Consider the following 17,605-nt stretch of genomic DNA (forward strand, 5'->3'; position numbering starts at 1 on the left):
TCAGAGAAAAAGTTTTGGTTCATTTTGAAGCCATTCCTATTCTCTTTTTTGAACAAATCTTTGTAATAATCACTAGCAATTCTAAGCATCTCAGCATTATCAGTGACAGGACCTTCAGGTCCATCCAGAGAGTGGATGATAGTTTTCCTTCTTCTCTGGTTGGCCACAGCATTAAAATATGCAGTGTTCCTATCACCTTCTTTAATATCTCTATCCCTAGATCTCTGCTTTGCTTTAACCTCTTCCTGAAGCCAGATTTTCTGGGGCTCGGAGTAGATGAATCTAATTCTAGAAATTTCAGCTTCAGAAAGGTTTGTGGCTTCAGACTTGATATCAAGCTTATCAAATTCCTCTAAGAGGATTTTTTTTGTATCTTCTAAGTTGGGCCTCCTCATTAGAGCTCCACCCCTTGGTGATTTTCCTGAGTTTTCTAATTTTAATTTGCCAGTTCTCAATATGGGAGGAGGCATTAGTGGTCTCATTCCAAATTCTAGTAACTAGATTGGAGAAGTCTTCTCTTAGGAGCCACCATTTCTCCATTTTATAACTACTACAATTAGGGGTTTGGTTTAAACCAGACTCCCAAATTAAAGGAACATGGTCACTCCCACACCTAGGCAAAGCCCTACAGGATGCCATGGGGAAGATCATGTCCAACTCAGTATTACAGAAAAGCCTATCTATGGTAGACATGATTAGGTCCACCTGGTTGTTGGCCCAGGTGAATCTCCTGCTGGACAGCTTAATCTCAAGCAAGCTCCAGATCTCAACCCAGGCATTGAAATTATCACTCCATCTATGGTTAATATTTCCATTACTTTTATCCTTGGCATATCTCACTAGGTTAAAATCTCCCCCTATAAGGGTGGGAAGGGGGTCTTCTAAAAACAAGGTATGAAGCTCAGAGATAAATTCCTCCTTCCCTTCTTCATAAGGAGAACCATAGACAGTAATGACTCTAAATGGATTATCAGTAGTTTTCAACTTCACAACACAACTAACAGAGGATTGTAAGTTGGACCAGGAGATAACTTCTAAGATGTCCAGGTCCGCTCCCATCAGGATGCCCCCAGCAGAGCCTTGGGCTGGTAGGTGATGCCAGGAAAAATTTCTATTACCTACCAGAGATTTTAGGAAGGAGTCAGAAAACTCCTCTTTCTTAGTTTCTTGGAAACCTACAATGGAAGCATGGGTTTTAGCCATAGTTTCCAGGATCAAAGCTTTCCTACCAGGGGCAGCAATCCCTCTCACATTCCAGAATAGGGCATTCATGTAACAAGTCTAGTTCTGGGGTGCTTGCCCCTTTTATTCTTACAAACCAAATACCACACTTCACTATTGTTACCATCAACATCATTATCACTAGGCGATTTCTTTGGGGTGATGAAATCTGATTTAGAACCTTCAGTTCTGTCAGGGATCACACACCCCTCTCTACCTTGATCAGCTACATTGCTAGTAGGATCAGCATCTACTTTTTCTTCCAAAATAACATCTATACCTATTTTATTAGCAACAGAAAGGAAACTGGGATTATTGAAAAGGGAGAAGGGTTTGTTCTTTATACCTTCTCCATTGGTGATTGCATCTTGAGCACCTTTGAACTTTTGAGCCTTCTGAAGGATGGTTCTGGTGTCTCCAGCAACCCTAGCACTCATCCTGGTAGCTTGGACAAGGCCCCAAATCTTCTTGTTGTTATGTTGTTGGATTGGTGGGAAATCTTATTCATATTTCTGGCTCGTATCCCCCACGGCTTCCTCAATATTGCTTCCAGGCAGGTGCAGAGTTTCCATTGACATGTCATCATCTTCATCTTCAGTGCTAATACCATCATCCTCCCAGCTTTCCATTTCCCTCAGGAGGCTGAAACCATCCTCCAGGTTCCTATCTTCTAGCAGGCGACTAAGAGCACTACTTTTGATGTTTTGTAGTGGGTCTGGCAGCTTGTTCCTTAGCAGAGTAGTTGGGGTGGGGGGCTCCATCTCTTCCTGGCAGTGATCACTGGTCCTCCTGTTCATTCCACTACTTGAGCTGGTCCTAGATCCATTATCCGAGCTCTTGGAACTTTTATGAGAGGCAGTATCATCATTGCTTTTGCTGTTGTGGTTGTTGTCATTTCCCCCATTCTGCTGATTACTGGTTTGTCCTATTGCCTGCTCATCCACAACAGCACTTGGTGGTTCCACCTCAACTTTGATCTTGTACAGCTTACCATGGATTCCAAAAATTCTCTCTTTGGGTATTCTGGAGTGGTCTTTATAGGATATCTTGACCCTGATAGTTTCATAGAAGTTCTGGAAATTGTGTTGCCAGTCCACATCCAGCAGGACACCAAATGTGGATGTGATTTGGTCCAGCAGTGACCATTCACACCACTTGGGGTTCATGTTTCTTAACTTGATCCAGATCTTCTGTAACTCCTCTTCAGCAGTGATCTCTCCTTTCCAAACTTCTACATTCACTATGGTGTTCTCTTTTGACAATCCAAAGCAGGGGTATCCAGCCACCTGTTCAACATCAATCTCAGGAGGGAATTTGAGTAGGAATGACCACTCATCTAGAGCATTGATGGGCCAAGGCCAATTGGTTTTGTAGATGCTGGCGAATTCTGTTGCCAGTTCTTGTTTTGAGATCTCCCCAGCCTCCACAAAAACTATACCAACATTCTTCAGCCACCCAGTGTGCTGGGCATTCACACCAGGGGCATCCAGGTGGTAAAAACCAAGTCCTTGTGCAGCGCTTCCGACGAACTTTGCTGTCGAGTGCGGCTTCTTCCTGACTGGGCAATCTTCTACCTTGTGATTGATCATTTTGCAGATAAAGCAGCATTGGGGCTTCGTACACTTGTCTTTGTGGTGCCCGGGATCACCACAATTGTAACAGGTAACCCCAGCATAGGACATCAGACCTGGGTTGGTCGCTAGCGTCCTCTGATTTGCCTCTTTGCTTTTCTTCTGCTGGGTCTTGACTTGTGATCTAATCTGTGGCTAGTTACCACCATGAGCTTCCCCTTGGATCCCCCCTTGCCCGCTTGGTTGCCCCTGAGGCAGTTGCGGAGGAGCGAACCACTGCTGTTGCGCCCCCCCCCCCATGGCGACGGGTAAGGTCCTGGGAACTAACCTGGGAAAGCCCATGGCGGCGGCGGGCCTTGGTAACCAAATCCAAAGAACGGCTGCTGCGGCTGCAGCCCACTCCCCTGGTTGATCTGCCGATGGTCGGGAGGCCAATTCCCCGCCTGATCCCCCCTGCCGCCTCTGTTCTTGGCTCTGCCCCGCCCGCGCCCTCCATCCGCCATGAGATCTGGGTCGGGAGCGGTGGCCGCCGCGGTTGCGAGGTTGGTTGGGAGAGGCGGAACCCTAGCATCTCCTCCCTCCACCCCACTTTTTATAGGCACCCAGAGCTGACTGTACCACCCTTCCGCCTCGTCATTGTGATCATCTGGCAGCTTGGTGGGTGATTTGGCGGTTGCTTCAGCCATGTGGCCATTTTGAATCCTACCGCTTCTCCTCCAGTCCACGAATCTGAAACCCCCCGATGCTTCCATGACCAGAAGCGCCTCTGCTTTTTGCTTCGATCCAAAATCTGTTACTGGGACTCTGTCAGATTCACGGCCATTGTGATGCTCTCCTGTAGCTGTAATCTCCAGAAAGCTCGCCAACGGATTCGCCTCGCTCTCAGCGGTGATTCCTGTGCCACCATTGCCCAGGAGATCACCACCCTCGCCGGCGTCGATCTGGCCGTCAGGAACAAGGACAGTTCGCGATCCGTGGCGAACGACAGGATCCTGGCGACTAGCTTCTGTACTGATTCGCGACCCCTCCTTGGGATCCTCATTGATGTGGCCAACGCCAGCATCATCACTAAAATCTCCTCCTCTTCGCTGATCTGTGCTTGGGCAAACTCTGTTCCTCGTCGGTCGCTCATGGTGAGTGGGTGTGGACGGGGGCATGGGCTCACTCTGTCTGGACAGCTCCTTCCAGGCTCCTTCCACCGAGAAGATGCATTCAGCCAGCGCACTGTTCATCCCAAATCCGGCTCCACAGTCCTCATGCGCCGCACAGTATCTGTCCCCCGTGAACCAAACTGCCCGAGCTTCGAGATTCAGGGGCTGTAGCTGCCGCGGTCCCTGTCCGGTTCCGGAGATAGGTAGGGCCATGGATCCACCTCCTCCGAATCCGATGGAGAGCTGGAAGGCAGGCGCCCGAGGATTCCTCCCCATCGCGCCCTGCGGCGAGCATCGCCACATTTCGCTTCCGTTTTCGCCCAAACAACGAACGCTTCCGGTTGTTCCCTCGGACTTGGCATCTGGGCTTTCTCCTCCCTCGTGCCCTCGAAGTAGATCCTCCGAGCGAGGTTGAGCAGCTCTTGATCCACTTGGATCTGGCAGGTTTGAGCGTACCCCGCTTTGCAGAGTTTTTGAGAAGGATCTCGACTCCTCTCCGCAGCGAGATCCGCCTCCCTCCACTCCTTCACGCACTGCATCCACGAGCCGGTGTCGTCGCGGATCCGCATCGCCCTCTCTGTCCACCTCTGCATCCTTGTCACCTGAAGCATCGCCGGAGAGACCGATCCAATCGGGCGCAGCTTCTCTGGGAATGCTTGGTAAACGAATGGCAGAGGCATCCGAATCACCGTTGAGCCCGGCGGGACCCCGTGCGGGAGGGACCTGGGAGGCGAGCCTGTGGATCTGGTCTGGCGAGGCATGGGGGCGATGAGAGGTGCAGCCGTTCTTTGGATTTGGTTACCAAGGCCCGCCGCCGCCATGGGCTTTCCCAGGTCAGTTCCCAGGACCTTACCCGTCGCCATGGGGGGAGGCCGCAACAGCAGTGGTTCGCTCCTCCGCAACTGCCTCAGGGGCAACCAAGCGGGCAAGGGGGGGATCCAAGGGGAAGCTCATGGTGGTAACTAGCCACAGATTAGATCACAAGTCAAGACCCAGCAGAAGAAAAGCAAAGAGGCAAATCAGAGGACGCTAGCGACCAACCCAAGACTGATGTCCTATGCTGGGGTTACCTGTTACAATTGTGGTGATCCCGGGCACCACAAAGACAAGTGTACGAAGCCCCAATGCTGCTTTATCTGCAAAATGATCAATCACAAGGTAGAAGATTGCCCGGTCAGGAAGAAGCCGCACTCGACAGCAAAGTTCGTCGGAAGCGCTGCACAAGGACTTGGTTTTTACCACCTGGATGCCCCTGATGTGAATGCCCAGCACACTGGGTGGCTGAAGAATGTTGGTATAGTTTTTGTGGAGGCTGGGGAGATCTCAAAACAAGAACTGGCAACAGAATTCGCCAGCATCTACAAAACCAATTGGCCTTGGCCCATCAATGCTCTAGATGAGTGGTCATTCCTACTCAAATTCCCTCCTGAGATTGATGTTGAACAGGTGGCTGGATACCCCTGCTTTGGATTGTCAAAAGAGAACACCATAGTGAATGTAGAAGTTTGGAAAGGAGAGATCACTGCTGAAGAGGAGTTACAGAAGATCTGGATCAAGTTAAGAAACATGAACCCCAAGTGGTGTGAATGGTCACTGCTGGACCAAATCACATCCACATTTGGTGTCCTGCTGGATGTGGACTGGCAACACAATTTCCAGAACTTCTATGAAACTATCAGGGTCAAGATATCCTGTAAAGACCACTCCAAAATACCCAAAGAGAGAATTTTTGGAATCCATGGTAAGCTGTACAAGATCAAAGTTGAGGTGGAACCACCAAGTGCTGTTGTGGATGAGCATGCAATAGGACAAACCAGTAATCAGCAGAATGGGGGAAATGACAACAACCACAACAGCAAACGCAATGATGATACTGCCTCTCATAAAAGTTCCAAGAGCTCGGATAATGGATCTAGGACCAGCTCAAGTAGTGGAATGAATAGGAGGACCAGTGATCACTGCCAGGAAGAGATGGAGCCCCCCACCCCAACTACTCTGCTAAGGAACAAGCTGCCAGACCCACTACAAAACATCAAAAGTAGTGCTCTTAGTTGCCTGCTAGAAGATAGGAACCTGGAGGATGGTTTCAGCCTCCTGAGGGAAATGGAAAGCTGGGAGGATGATGGTATTAGCACTGAAGATGAAGAGGATGACATGTCAATGGAAACTCTGCACCTACCTGGAAGCAATATTGAGGAAGCCGTGGGGGATACGAGCCAGAAATATGAAGAAGATTTCCCACCAATCCAACAGCATAACAACAAGAAGATTTGGGGCCCTGTCCAAGCTACCAGGATGAGTGCTAGGGTTGCTGGAGACACCAGAACCATCCTTCAGAAGGCTCAACAGTTCAAAGGTGCTCAAGATGCAATCACCAACGGAGAAGGTATAAAGAACAAACCCTTCTCCCTTTTCAATAATCCCAGTTTCCTTTCTGTTGCTAATAAAATAGGTATAGATGTTATTTTGGAAGAAAAAGTAGATGCTGATCCTACCAGCAATGTAGCTGATCAAGGTAGAGAGGGGTGTGTGATTGTAAGTGCATCTAGTGCCACCCCTAGTTGGTTTTGGAGTATTAACGACAAACCTAGTTGAGGGACTAATGTGTTTGTGAGAATTGCAGGATAACACAGGTAGAAGTCCCTCATTGATTCAGTTTTACTACCAGAGATGACCCCTAAAAATGTATGAAGACATTGAAGTCAAAGGTGGTATATGAAGATATTCACATTGAAGACTATGACAAAAGAAGACACGTTATGAAGCCTATGGAGCTCGAAGACTTAGATCTTTTGTAGTTCTTTTTCTTTTGTGTTGAGTCATAGGAACCACCGTACTGTTAAGTGGGGTCCAGGAGAACCAGTCAGAATGACTGAAGTGATGCCTAAACCAAAAACCTATGTCTTCGAGTGAAGACAATGAGAGCGAATCTTGTCCAGAGCCGGACAAGTCAGCTTTGCTTGTAGCCCAAGTAAAGTTGCCATGAGAGTTTGAAATATGACCGTTGAGACACGTGTCAGTTCCTTAGTGACCCAGGGTCATTTCGGACAAATCAGGTCGGGTTGCCAAGTGGCTATAAATAGCCCACCCCCTACAACCATAAATGGTTGGCTGCTCAGATTGAGAGTACGGCTTTTGTCGTTTGAGAGCAACCCACCTCGAAGCCTTTGAGAGAGAGAATTCCTTGCGAGGATAAAGCCCTAACCACCCAGAGCCAGAGAACATTGGGCATCACTTAAGTCTTCTTGTCTGTGTGATCTGAAGACTTATTACACTTGAGGATTGTGCATCCCCAGACGGTTAGGCGTCGCGTTTAGAGCATCCAAAAGACATTGTGGATTGCCAGTGAACGAAGTCTGTGAAGGTTTGGGAGTCTACCTTGAAGACTTACCAGAGTGATTGGGCGAGGACTATGTGACCTTAGCTCAAGGAGAATACGGTGAGGACTTGGTGTCCTGAGCTGCGTGTTCAGGACTGGGTGTCCGGGACTGTGTGTCCTAACGTTTAAATACCTAGCCGCTCGAACCAGACATACAGTTGTCACAGCAACTGGAACTGGTCCAACACATCATTGTCTTCAACGAGTCACTGGTTTCATCTTCACTTCCTTTTACTTACTGATCACTCATTGTGAAGTCATTGCGTGTCTGTTCTATCTTTTGTCTTCACAACGTGAGTGTATGATCTGTTTGGCTTCATAGTATCTTCCTACCTGATCCTAATTACACTACAGCTATTTGTCACTGTGCTTTCACTCTGTTGATACTTGACCATGGCTTGCCTAGTGTAGTCTAACTTCCGCTGCATAGTAATAGGCATATCTCTACTGTTTGTCTTCATAACTTCCATGTTCTGAAGACTTTCATAAAAATCACCTATTCACCCCCCCCCTAGTCGATATAACGCACTTTCAATTGGTATCAGAGCAAGGTGCTCCCTTGTTCTGTGTGATTCGGTTTAACCACCTGGAGTTTTAGCTATGTCGACTGCAGGGATAATTAAAGTCTCCGTTGCATGCCCCGTCTTCGATGGAACTGAGTATCCCTACTGGAAGAATAAGATGCGTATGCATCTTGAAGCCATTGACGTCGACCTATGGTATGTCGTCGAGAACGGCGTTCCCAAGGCTGCAGAAGGTGTCACTGCTGCTGATGTCAAGAAATTCATTCAACTGGACTCTACTGCCAAGAACATCATCTGTGGCCATCTGACCAAAGGACAGTATGGCCGTGTGAGTGCTTTGAAGACATCCAAGCTGGTCTGGGACTGGCTCTCCAAGGTCAATGAAGGCATCTCAACCCAGAGAGATCAAAGAATCAGTGTCCTTCGCAATCTCTTCAACCGCTTCAAGCGAAATGACAATGAGAATGTCCAGCACACATTTGACAGACTCACTGACATCACAAATGAGCTTCAAGCCCTCGGTGCCACTGAGATTACCAAACACGAAGTCGTCAAAACGCTGCTGAGATCACTTGATAGTTCATTTGACATCCTAGCCCTGATGATTCAAGAACGTCCTGATTTCAAGACACTCGATCCATCTGACATACTTGAGAGGCTCAACACACATGAGTTTCAGCTTTTTGAGAAAAGAGATATCTACGGTCCAAACTATGGGCGAACTCGTGCCTTGAAGGCAAAAGTTGTTTCCTCATCTGAAGAAGAATCTGACAGCAGTTCTGATAATCCTGAAGACATTGGAAGGGAACTTGCAATGCTAGTGACGAAGTTCCAAAAATTCACCAAGAAGAAAGGCTTCAGAAAGTCTTCACGATCAAGCTCAAGGAATGATGAAGCTTCTGCTCATGACTACAAGAAGAAAACATGCCACAAGTGCAAGAAAACTGGACACTTCATCTCTGAGTGTCCATAGTGGGACAATGAGAACAGAAAGAAGAATAAGAGCAAGGAATATGACTCTGACGACAAGAAGAAGAAGAAATACACAAAGTCTTCTTCCAAGTCTTCATCAAAGTCTTCATCACACAAGAAGAGCTCATCTGGCAAGGCACGTGCGTTTGTTGGCAAGGAAATGGATTCAGAGGAGGAGTCCGCTTCTGAGGAGGCAGAGGTGGAGTCTGAGGAGGAGTCTGATTCTGGCATTGCAAGTCTGGCTACAGCATACGTCGCCAAGTCCATCTTCAACACTGAAGACAATGACTTCATCACCGACACCGATGCAAATGACAAGGACTACTCCACTTCTACCTACTGCTTCATGGCACGCGGTGCCAAGGTAAACAAACGCACTACTCACTATCAAACATCTAGTGACGATGACTCTGATTGTGATTCAAAACCCGGTTACAAAACACTTGCTAAAATTGCAACTGAACAACAGAAAGCCATGGAACATATTCAAAAACTGTTAGACAGAAGCGATGATCTGTTGGGTGCTGAAATGACTCGATCTGAATCCTTAATTGAAGACATAAAAAATCTTCATGTTAAGTATCAGGAACTAGAAGATCGTCATGATACTCTCTCAACAACTCATGAAAAGCTTTCCTATGATTATCTTCAAAGGAAGCAAGAACTTGAGAAATTGAGAGCGGCTCATGAAGATCTTCAAAAGGAAAACGAGTCACTTCGCGTCGAACAGATCAGTTCCGCTCAGGAAGGATTTGAACCACCATGTCTTAAATGCATTGAGCGTGATAATGCTACTTCTGTTGCTGAATGTTCCACTGCTACTGCTGTTGCAATATCTTCAACTGTCGATGTGGTAACTAACCCCTCTGTTGAGGATACCACTGCTATTGCTGATGAGAATGCTAGGTTGAAGACATTGCTTGAAACAGGGATGTACAAAAGCCTTAAAGGGCATGAGACGCTATGTGATGTCCTGAAAAAGCAGATTCTGAACCGAAACCCTAGGAAAGAGGGTATAGGGTTCGTAAGGAAAATAAATGCAGATGGATCTTACTGGAAACCTGAGCAGTACCCCAAAACCAAGTGGGTTGCTGCAAAGGAACCTTCAGCAGATCCATCCAATTTATCTGGCTTCACCTGTGCTAACCCCATTATCATTGATGAATCCTTTGATGCAAACTATGTACTGTTTAAAAATCAGAATGGTGTAGTGTTTGCCAGGTACATTGGTAATAACTGCAGGAATGGACCGCCTATGAAGAAGATCTGGGTTCCGAAAAAGTGTCTGGAAAATCTTCCTGTGAATGTCTTCATGACACCTCACATGAAGAAGACAAACCTCAGACCAAAGGCTTCATACGGTCTAAAGGCTTCATACAGACAGAGGACTCACCTGAGTCGCACTAACGCAAATGTTTTGTAGGGAAACCATACTCAGGCATATGAATATGAGAGCGGTTCATCAAACCGTCATGTTCATATGACCAAAAACTATTCTGCCTATTCTTATGAGTACTATTGTCCGCCTGCTAGACTGTTTGCTAGGGCTCCAAAACCAAAATTCTCAGATGCTGCACTTAGACTTATTGCTTCTAAGCCACCCTTGAAGATGTGGGTGGTTAAGAAAGCTTAACTCTCTTTTGCAGGGAAAGGTCTCCAGCAGAAAACCAAAATCTTCTGACGCTATTGCTGGGGACCTTAAAAATCTTGTAGGGCACAAGATAAAATGCCCGAATGGCATCATTATGTACTTCGTTCCTGAATCGCATGCTACTCTCCCTATTAGTCCAAATCTGGATCTAAGTTTTCATAACCCACTGGTTCGTCAAATGTTTTTGCTTCACAATTCTCTTCGTGAAGCCTATCCCCCTAACTGCACTGTAGGGTACGACACCAGCGTCTTCAAAGTCTTCAGAATGGATTATTGACAGTGGGTGTACAAATCACATGACTGGCAAAAGAAGCCTCCTTATGGACTCAACCTTACATCCATCCGACAAGAGCCACATCACATTTGCTGACACTGGTAAAAGTAAGGTATTGGGTATAGGTAGAGTTGCAATCTCAAAGGATCAACACATGGATAAAGTCATGCTTGTTGAATCCCTTGGTTTCAACTTAATGTCTGTTTCAATGCTTTACGATTTGAACATGGTCGTAATATTTGGAAAATATCGTTGCCTGGTACTAATGGAATCTGACAAGTCTCTAGTGTTTGAAGGGTATCGGAAAGATGATTTGTATGTGGTAGACTTCTCAGCAGGGCCACAACTTGCAGTATGTCTTCTTGCAAAAGCTTCAGAATGCTGGCTTTGGCATCGGAGGCTTGGGCATGCTGGCATGAGGAACCTCCACACCCTTGCGAAGAAGAAGCATGTCATAGGCATCGAGGGCGTCAAGTTCAAGAAAGATCACTTATGCGGTGCCTGTGAAGCAGGGAAGATGACAAGGGCAAAACATCCCTCGAAGACAATCATGACCACTACTCGACCCTTCGAACTGCTTCACATGGATCTTTTTGGTCCCACTCACTACTCAACTTTTACTACTACTGCTTGCCTCTATGGCTTTGTCATTGTTGATGATTACTCTAGATATACTTGGGTGCACATAATCCTTTACAAGACTGAAGTGCAGGATGTCTTCAAACGTTTCGCCAATCGAGCTATGAACAATTACGGCGCCAAGATAAAGCACATCAGAAGTGACAATGGCACTGAATTCAAGAACACTGGCCTTGATACATATCTTGATACCTTGGGCATCACACATGAATTCTCATCTCCGTACACGCCACAGCAGAATGGCATCGTCGAACGCAAGAACAGAACACTCATTGAGATGGCCAGAACGATGCTAGATGAATACAAGACTCCAAGAAAATTCTGGACTGAAGCCATTGACACTGCATGCCATACAATCAATCGTGTTTATCTTCACAAGCTTCTGAACAAGACATCTTATGAGCTCCTTACTGGCAAAAAGCCAAATGTCAGTTACTTCGGAGTATTTGGCACAAGGTGCTGGATCAAGGACCCACATCACACCTCAAAATTTGCACCAAAAGCACATGCGGGTTTTATGCTTGGATATGGAAAGGATTCGCACTCCTACAGAGTCTTCAATCTCTTTCATTACAAAGTGGTTGAAACGGTGGATGTGCGGTTCGATGAGACCAATGGTTCACAAAGAGAGCAACTACCAAATGTGCTAGAGGAAGTTCCAGCTAGTGAATCAATCAAGCTTATGGGAACTGGAGAGATTATACCCTCTGAAGCTCATCCTGAAGAAGAACTTATCATCTCAGCACCTGATCCACATGAAGACAATGCTCAGCCTGAAGACATTCCTCCCAACGACAACATAGATCAGCAAGAGCAAAGTCTTCACCCTATACATCCTCGTGTTGCCAATGAAGTGCAGATTGATAGAATAATTGATAGCATCAATGCACCTGGTCCACTCACTCATTCAAGGGCAACTCAGCTAGCAAATTTCTGTGGGCACTTCGCATTCGTCTCAATATCAGAACCCAAGAAAGTTGAAGAAGCCTTCATGGAACCTGAATGGATTCAAGCTATGCAAGAAGAGCTTCAACAGTTTGAGCTGAATAATGTATGGGAACTGGTTAAGCGTCCTGATCCACGGAAGCACAATATAATAGGCACCAAATGGATATACCGCAACAAGCAAGATGAGCATGGTCAAGTTGTCAGAAACAAAGCTCGTCTCGTTGCTCAAGGATATACTCAAGTGGAAGGCATTGACTTCGATGAAACATTTGCTCCTGTGGCTAGGCTTGAAGCCATACGCATACTGCTGGCATATGCAAATCATCATAACATACTTCTATATCAAATGGATGTGAAGAGTGCCTTTCTCAATGGCAAGATTGAAGAAGAAGTGTATGTTGCACAACCGCCTGGCTTTGAAAATCCAAAACATCCTGACATGGTATACAAGCTCAACAAGGCACTGTATGGCCTCAAACAAGCCCCTAGGGCCTGGTATGACACACTCAAATATTTCCTGAAGAGCAAAGGCTTCATACCTGGTTCCCTAGATCCCACTCTTTTCACGAAGACATATGATGGTGAACTGTTTGTGTGCCAAATATATGTGGATGACATTATCTTCGGCTGCACCAATCAGAAGTACAGTGAAGAGTTTGGATATATGATGCAAGAGCAATATCAGATGTCCATGATGGGGGAGCTGAAGTTCTTCCTTGGTCTTCAAATACGACAACAACGCAATGGCATCTTCATATCTCAAGAGAAGTATCTCAAAGATTGCCTGAAGAAGTTCGGTATGCAAGACTGCAAAGGCTTCACAACACCAATGCCAGCCAAACATCATCTGGGTCCTGACGACAATGGTAAAGAGTTCGATCAAAAGGTATACCGCTCCATGATTGGTTCTTTACTTTATCTATGTGCATCTAGGCCAGATATTATGCTTAGTGTTTGCATGTGTGCTCAATTTCAAGCGGCACCAAAGGAGTCGCATCACTTAGCTGTGAAGCGAATTCTTCGATATTTGGCTCACACCCCAACTCTAGGATTATGGTATCCAAAGGGCTCAGAGTTTGATTTGGTTGGATTCTCGGATGCTGATTATGCTGGTGACAAAGTTGATCGCAAGTCTACATCAGGCACATGTCACTTTCTGGGACGATCACTTGTATGTTGGTCTTCAAAGAAGCAGAACTGTGTATCTCTCTCCACTGCTGAATCTGAATACATTGCTGCTGGATCTTGCTGTGCTCAGCTTCTGTGGATGAAGCAAACACTCAAGGACTATGGCATTCATCTGAAGCAAGTGCCACTTTACTGCGACAACGAAAGCGCCATCAAGATTGCCAACAACCCAGTTCAGCACTCGAAGACAAAGCACATTGAAATTCGTCATCACTTTCTCAGAGATCATGTTGTGAAGGAAGACATTGATATCATACACGTCAACACTGAAGAGCAATTGGCAGATATCTTCACCAAGCCCTTGGATGAGAAGAGGTTTTGCAAGTTACGGTGTGAGCTAAATATCCTGGAATCCTCAAATGTCCTGTGATCAGGCACACATCCTAACACTTATGCATATGATGACTTAGATGTGCAACACACAAAGTAAACTATATCTTCAATCAATGAAGACATACGTTCTAAGTGTGAATACATTAATGTGGAATTTGACTTCGGAGCGCCACGATAATTGTGCGCCGTGTCTGGGTCTAATACTTCCTATACGGTGGGTAACGCCACCACCAAACGTTCTATTTTGAAGTGTTTCACTCATGGCGTTACCTTGCAATGTCTTCACATTTGGTTTGGCTTCGAACTCAACATATTTTCATGATTATCTTCACTATGTTGATTATATATATATATATATATGCTAGTGTTCTGTCCTCTACAGCATTCACTTATAGCTATGTCTTCTTGGTTGAATCTTTTGAACTAAGTGAATGTGATCGGACCCCAACTTCTCTATGCTTTCTATCTCAAACTCTATCTCTCCAAGTCATATGCATTCTATTGAAACTCTCGAATGTCTTCACTGCGTCCTTATCAGCAGAAGATATAGAGACAACCATAAAGTCCGTTTTCAATGCTCATTCCTCCACATAAAATCCGGAGAAGCAGGAACGACCACCCGACAATCCAGGCGTGCGTGGGACGTGGAACAAACCCCAAACTTCCGCAAACTGGCCACGCGTTCCTCAGATGCGAATCGCCAGGGGCACCTATGTAATAGCACAGTGCCGCCCCTGTGCCTATAAATACACACTCACTGCGGTAACTATCTCTTCTTCCACCCTCGCACGAACCCTAGCGCCACCGCTAGCTCTCGACGACGCCGACGACGAAGCGCTTCGCTGCCGCAACCTCTCCGACGCCGTCTTCACGCTGACCGCGGACATCGTCCTCTCCGCCGTCGTCGTAGGTCTCCTCCGTCGCCAAGTTAGGGCACGGACGAGTGAACTGCTCGGCCTCATCTCTCGCTCCGTCTAGCAGTTCTCAATGTGGTAAATAAAACTGCCTTTTTACAGCACCATTGATCCTATTGATCTGTCACTTTCTACCTCAAGCAGTTTCTGCTCACACAAACTAGATCTCTCTCAAACTGCATCTCATAACATGCCTAGAATATTCACTTGTGCTTCAAAAAGTAGTTAGATTCCTCACTTGTACTGATCTGTGGATTCGTACAAATCTGGAACCAACTTCTTATCTATGAGTGAATGTCTTCGCACGATGAGGTCAATGTCTTCTAAACTGATTTATCTTCAAAATCTTCTGAGAATGCATATGACCTCTTCCCCTTCCCTCGCACCTTAATGCTGTCACAGGTACATGTCCGTGGGAGAATCCTTTGGTTCTCATAGTCTGCATTCATTTGCAGAATTCCTACAGCATCACATAAATTCTCCTGAAGCCAGTTCCTGTTGGTCCAGCAAAAGAAAGCCTTTGAAGCCTTTGAAAGTTTTGAAGCCTTTCAAGTTAAAGTTTATGGCTTCAGAAGCAGCAGCAAGGAAGGGGGGCAGACAGCGACGTGGAGGAACATCCAAAGATCTGCCTGATGAACTGGCAGAAATGTATAAAACAGATCCTGAAGAGAATTATGGTCAGGCAAGACCCGAATCCAATGGATTCGACGCTATTGGGCAGAACAATGGTTCAAATACCGCTTCACAACCCAAGAGTATGCTGAGAAAAGTGCCATCAAAAGACCGTGGGGAGACATCTTATACAAGAACCTTGTACCCAGGTCCAGAGATGAAGCTATTGCCCAAAGCTTCTATCCACGCACGGTTCGTGGGCCATAGCCTGATGATGCATATCCGTCGTCACTACTCTGGTGTCGTGACGACAATTTGTTCAAGCGCAACTTCCAGTTTGCCCAAAACTCAGCGAAGCAGAACAAGAAGAAATTTGGGTTAGACTTCAACCATGGTCCCTCAGCACCAAGGGCAGATGGCACACGAGAAGCAGAACCCAATGTCATCGGTCCGTATGCCAACCTTGAAGGCCTCATCACCTACATCTTGGTTCAAGGGACTGCAGTAAATGAACCTGCAGCTGACACTAAGTCTGATGAAGCGCCAGCAGTGCCTGCAGTGCCGAAGCCTAAGCAGTTGAAGAAGCCAAAAGCTTCAAAGCCAGCCCCTTCACCAAAAATCTCAAAGGCGAAGCCATTGGCGACTGCACCTCCTGAAGACAGTGTGCAGTCTGAAGACTTATCACGCGTCTCAAGGCACCAGAAGGACAAGATGCCTCCGTCTAACACTGGCAAAGAGCTCACAGCTGCTGCCATCCTGCGCAGTGAAGCCATTGATCTATCAAGTGATGAAGATCTTGGAGATGACGCTCTTGAGCAACTCATCAAGAGCAAAGAAGAAGCAGAAATCTTCAACAATCTGCCTCTCTTTGATGTCGCCATCATCCACAACTTCATTGACGAGTGGTTTGCCACACCAAACATCAGCTTTGAAGATCTACAGCTGCCCGTTGGCCTAAGCGTTGCCTTCCAAGGTGCTATTGCTTCAGAACTTGCCATTGCCCAGCGCATTGTTGAACTGAAGCAGAAAATTGATCATGAAAAGGCTCAGTTCAAGAAGAATATGGCTAAGCTCAGCGTGCAAGAAGTGAAGAGCTTCAAGATCATGTTGCATGAGCTTAAGGAAAATTTTCTGAAGAAGCGTGCAGAAGCTCAGGGTTCACATGAGCGGATGAAGTCTCTAGCTGACAGATGTGTGCAAGCCTACAATGAGCTGAGAAGCGCAAGGCACTTGGGCGTCCTGGCATCGACCCCAAGATGGCCGCAAAGAAAAAGAAGAAGACTGTTCCATCTGAACCAAAGGCACCAAGGCAGGAAGCAGTTCCGCTTGTCTTCCCAACTGCAATGACTGGCTCGAATCCAAAGAGCCGGTCAACAGCTTCAGAGCTCAAGAAGACAAGAACTGCTGAGGCTGAAGCCAGGAAGAGGAAAAGCTCTGAAGCCTCTCCTACTGCCCCCAGCAAGAAAAAGAGAAAGACCAAGAAATCCCGGGCTGCTCCCATAGAGCCCTTGATAGTTGAACCTATTTCTATGGTTCACCCTGACGCAGAACGTCAACTGACAGTTCATGAGCCTGCTTCCACAGAGGCTCCTGAAGCTGAAGACATTCCAGCAGCTGATCCCATCACTGCTGAAGACATTGGTCATCGTGACAATGTAGAAGATGATGCAGCTCTTCCTCAGTTAGAACACAGTGAACACATCAGCATTGGTCGTCCACTGACGCCAATTGCACAGGATGCTTCATGGGCGGATCGCCCTCAAGAGGAAGAAGACTATGAGGCCCAGCCCACTCAAACCCCACAGGCGTCGTCTGCGTTCCGCAGGCTTCGCAAAGGTCCAAGGCCTCAAGTCTATGCTGAAGACATTCCGGCTGCATCAGCCGCAGAAGAAGCACCACAAGAGCCCACTCCTCTGCTCCACCAAGAAGCAGTTCTCCAGTAGAACGTGCTTGTGACCGACCCTCCAGCTAGTCAAGCGGAGGATGAAAATCTTGAGGCTGCCACAACCAACAACGAAGCTAATGTGGATCCCTCCCCAGCAAAAGCTTCAGAAAACAGCGAAGCCACTGAACCCACAACTTCTGTTCCTGAGTCTACTGCAGGTCCCCAATTCAACTATCATGTTGAGCACAGGCCTCAGGTCCAGAAGCCAATCCCCAGATTGCCAAGGTTTCCAGGTCCTGCATCAGCACCTAGCTCCTTCAACATCAATGGCTTCAGGGCAGAT

This window comes from Triticum urartu, chromosome 4A (assembly GCF_056163025.1).
Source record: "Triticum urartu cultivar PI428250 chromosome 4A, HENAU_Tu73, whole genome shotgun sequence".
In the NCBI taxonomy this organism is placed as follows: domain Eukaryota; kingdom Viridiplantae; phylum Streptophyta; class Magnoliopsida; order Poales; family Poaceae; genus Triticum; species Triticum urartu.